Source organism: Capsicum annuum, chromosome 9 (genome assembly GCF_002878395.1).
Source record: "Capsicum annuum cultivar UCD-10X-F1 chromosome 9, UCD10Xv1.1, whole genome shotgun sequence".
In the NCBI taxonomy this organism is placed as follows: Eukaryota; Viridiplantae; Streptophyta; class Magnoliopsida; order Solanales; family Solanaceae; genus Capsicum; species Capsicum annuum.
In genome coordinates, this window is record NC_061119.1 from 170222455 (window position 1) to 170227428 (window position 4974).

A 4974-nucleotide genomic window follows, 5' to 3' on the forward strand; every position below is an offset into this window, starting at 1 on the left:
AACATGTAACCTATTTAGAAATTGTATTTGATCTAGTAAGAGCTAACAACCTCTTCGCGAATAGAAAAAAGTACAATTTCTTAGAAAAGGGTGTACTATTTACGCCATACAATTAGTGCTGTTTGGGGTTAGCATAGATGACGTGAAAATTAAAGCCACGTTGCAGTGGGGCAAACCTAAATCTATTAAAAATTTGAGAGATTTCTTAGGCCTTATGGAATACTGTTGTAGATTATTGAAAATTTTGCTGTGATTACTAAATTTTTAACTAATTTGTTAAAAAAGGGCAACTTCTTATGGACTGGGGAAGCAACTAACAAATTCGACGAGGTCAAGCTAGCAATGGTAAGAGCTCCATCCTTCGCATTACTCATTTTTTAATTCCTTTTATTGTAGAAGTTGGTGATAGTGGAAGAGCAGTAGGAGCTGTACTAATTTAAAATGATATAGCCATTGCATATTTGAGCCAAGCATTGAGTACTAGGCATCTTGGCTGGTCAACATTCAAAAAGAATTTCTTTATATGTCGCGATGGATAAACGACATCATTACTTGCAATCAAGCCATTTTGTAATCAAAATAAATCATTTCATCCATAAATTTCGGAGAGATTAAATGATTACTACCCTACAACACCAAGGAATTTCAAAACTCATATGTCTTAGTAACAGAATACATTACAAAAAAGGTGTAGAAAAAATTTTAACAAACACCCCCTCTAGAAATATTAAAGGATTTGAGTATGCTAGTCTAACTATAATTTATCCCAAATGGGTGATAGAAGACACGAAAAACTACTATGGCGATGCTAAATCCCAAGAGATGTTTACTCAACTAAGTGTTGACATTAGTAGTCAAGAAAATTATAAATTACAGTTGCGCATTCTAAGTCACCAAGGTCAAGTATGGGTGGGAATTAATAATCAGTTAAGGTAGCAAATTATTTCCATGAAACATGAAGCTCCTTGAAAAATGCATATAGGTGCATATGCAACTCAACAGAGGGTGCACGCCTAGTTTTATTGGCAAAGGCTACTACAAGATGCGAAAAACTTTGTTAAGGAATATGAAACATACCAAAAACACAAAGACAAGAATATAACTTATCTCGGGATTCTTTAACCATTGCCAATTCCCGCCAAGGAATGGAAGCATTTGGCTATAGGCATCATCAGCGGTCTACAAAAATCAAATGAAAGGACCTCAATTCTGATGGTAGTTGGCAAGCACATTATATTTGCATGCTTTTTGTCTTAACATATCCCAACAATTCTACTCTAATTTCACAAGTCTATTTAGACCATATTTGCAAATTACATGGCCTTCCTAGTTCAAATGTCTCAGATAGGGATCCTATATATGTCAATACATTCTAAAAGGAATTATAATACTGATTTTAGGTCCAGTTAGAGACAAGTTTGGCATATCACTCTTAAATGAATGGTCAATCTGGAAAGATTAATAGATGTTTAGAGTCATACCTTCATTTTATGAAAGGACATTAGGCAACTGAGTGGAGAAAATGACTACCATTAGTATAATTTTCTTAGTATCGAATATAAGCTTAGTCAATCAGCAGAAGCCACCGATGTCCACTCACCCACCCAAATCTCTAATTTAGTACATGGCTTGAGTAGAGCATGGTCAATCTTCTATTATAGGTATGTTAAGACCCAATACACCATTTTTTCCTCAAGGAACACCATTATATAGGGAGCTGGTAACATCCCCTCCCCCTCTTACAGTAATCCATTACTACCCCTTTTCTTTCATTATGAACCCATTATTTCCACCCCTCTTAACCCTTCAGTATGGCATAAAATCCCTCTACTTCAATCTTAATTTCTTTAGCCTACCCTATTTTCGCCAGTTCTAGTAACCCATATCCCTCATAGATACGTATTATCCTTTTCAACTTAACTATGGCCTTTGGCTCAGTTAACCCATTATCATTGGGCCGGTCCCCAATAATTTCAACCCCACCAAGACTTTACCAAATAATGAATCTTCAAAAATTCCTATGGTCAAACTACCTTTTTTTTGAATTTTATTAGCATAACTCTACTAAGTGGGTCATTTGTTGCCAAAACTTTTTTGATATATACCAAGTGATCGTTGATGAGAAAATGGCATATGTTACTACACATTTTAGAGATGATAAAAATCAGTTTCTTCAGTGATTGAAAGAGAAGACCATGTTACTTGGTCTAGCTTCTATGAGGATGTTTGCCTGATCTTTGAAAAATACAAAACCCATGCAAGTTTTGTTGGAATCCAATAAGATGGATCAAATTACAGTTGTGGAGATCTATTACTGGAGTTTTTAAGAACTTTGTTCCTTTGTTGTCATTTTTAATCTATCTCTTATGTAATCTTACTTAGTCATATATTTTAATGGTGTTTTGAAGTTTGATATTATGAACTTAGTTGAATGGGCTAACCCACAAAAACTGATGGAAGCTTAAAGTTATACTAGAATACATGAAAAATCCTTTAATAACTTATATAAACAATTGTCTAAATTTACTCTGAAAACAATTGTTTTCCTTACATAAACCTTCCATACTCTTACCACCCACCCATGCTTCCACCATGGTAGTTATGAGGTCAATAGAAAGTAAGAAATTATCCCTTGAAGAATATAGAGTGAGAATTATATTTTGTAAAGGTAATGATAAATATACATAAAGCCACCAATTCACTCCCATAACTCAACACACCATTGAAGGAGAGGAAGTTCTAACGCTGAAGAAAAGCTTGTTGATCCTGCCGTTGAATAGAGTCTAGAGGCCCTAGAAGAAAGGGTATTATCATTGATGGCCTCATTTTTATGCAAATATGAACCCTCCACAATCAAAAACCTTAGGTGGGCTAAGAAGAAGAAAATGATATTCTTAGTTTATAGTGGATTCGTCCACAACTTTGTCGACCCTCATGTAATTAAGATTCCAGAAGCCGATGTAAAAACACTTCTTATACCCTTGAGGGTTAGAGTGGAAAATAGTAAAAATGTGATGTTTAGCTAGATTTACAAAACGTTCTAATGGGAAATGAAAGACCATGAGTTCATAGTTGATTTAAGATTGTTACATTTTAGGGATGTGATATTGTCTTTGGAATGAATTGGATAGACTTAGTTTCACTTATTGATTTGCATACCAAACTATTAGGAATTTCCTTGTTTAGGGAATCACAAGTCCCTCATTTATTAAGTGACACAAATTCTAAGCCTATACCCATAATTCAAGCAAAGGACGTGATAAAGCTATCTAACAAATTGAAATACAACTACGTTATACAATTAATGATGATTGAGGCGAAGAAGGATGAAGAACCCATTCATAAAATAGTAGAACCTTTGTTATTCAGATATTTTCCAAATGCCCAAGGAATTTCCACCTTCCCACTCATGTCACAACCGAATTGAGTTTCTGCTAGGATCCAAGCCTATTAATCTCAGGCCTTATCGATAATCTTTTGAGTAAAATAATTCAATTAGGAGTATAGTAAAAATAATTCTTAAAGCTCAGATGGTGACCATTAGTTTGTCTTGCTTTTCTTCACTAGTTGTAATAGCCATAAAAAAATTCCAGTTGGAGACTTTGTGTTGACTCTTAAAAACTCAATGAGATAACAATTAAAAAAATATCCAATACCTATGACAGAGGATCAGCAGGATGAATTACAAGGAGCATAGTATTTTCCAAATTGGATCTAAGGTTGGCTACCTTCAGATTCTAATAAAGGACGTGGATTAACACAAAATAGTATTCAAAATATATTACTATCTTTAGAAGTTTAGGGTAATTAAATTTGGTCTCACTAATTCTCCATCCACATTTCAAGCTCTTTTGCACAAGATATTTAAAGCTTATATTAAAAAGTTTGTACTCATATTTTATAATTTATTTTAATTTATAGTACAAAATATTAGGGAACATGTAGCCTATTTAGAAATTGAATTTGATCTAGTAAGAGCTAACCAACTCTTTGCCAATAGATCAAAGTACAATTTTTCTTAGAAAAGGGTGGAATATTTAGGCCATACAAGTAGTGATATTTGGGGTTAGCATAGATGAGGAGAAAGTTAAAGCCATATTGCAACAGGGCAAAAAGTTAAAGCCTTATTGCAACAGGGCAAACCTAAATCTATTAAAAATTTGAGAGATTTCTTAGGCCTTACGGGATACTATCGCAGATTATTGAAAATTTTAATGTGATTACTAAATTTTTAATTAATCTGTTAAAAAAGGGCAACTTCTTATGGACTGAGGAAGCAACGAAAAAATTTGATGAGCTCAATCTAGTAATGGTAAGAGCTCCATCCTTAGCATTACTCAATTTTTCATTCATTGTATTGTAGAAGCTGATGCTTGTAGAAGAGGAATAAGAGCTATATTAATTTAATATGACATATCCATTGCATATTTGAACCAAGCATTGAGTACTCGGCATATTCGCTTGTCAACATTCAAAAAGTACTTCTTTACATATCTCGGTGGATAAATGGCATCATTACTTGCAATTGAGCCATTTTGTAATCAAAATAGATCATTTCAGCCATAAATTCCAGAGATATGAAAGGATTACTAACCTACAACACAAAGAAGTTACAAAACTCATATGTCTTAGTAATGAAATACATTACAAAAAAAGTGTAGAAAACACTTCAACAAACACCCTCTCAAGAAATTTTAATGAATTTGAGTGTGCTAGTCTAACTGTAATTTAGCCCAAATGGGTATATAAGTCATGAAAAACTACTACGGCGGTGCTAAATCCCAAGAGATGATTACTCAACTAGGTATTGACATTAGTAGTCAAAATAATAAATTTTAGTAGTGCATTCCCAATCACCAAGGTCAAGTATCGGTGGGAAGTAATGGTAAGTTAAGATAGCGACTTATTTTTGAGAAACATGAAACTCCTTGAAAAGCGCTTTCAAGTGCATATGTAAATTGAACAGAGGGTGCA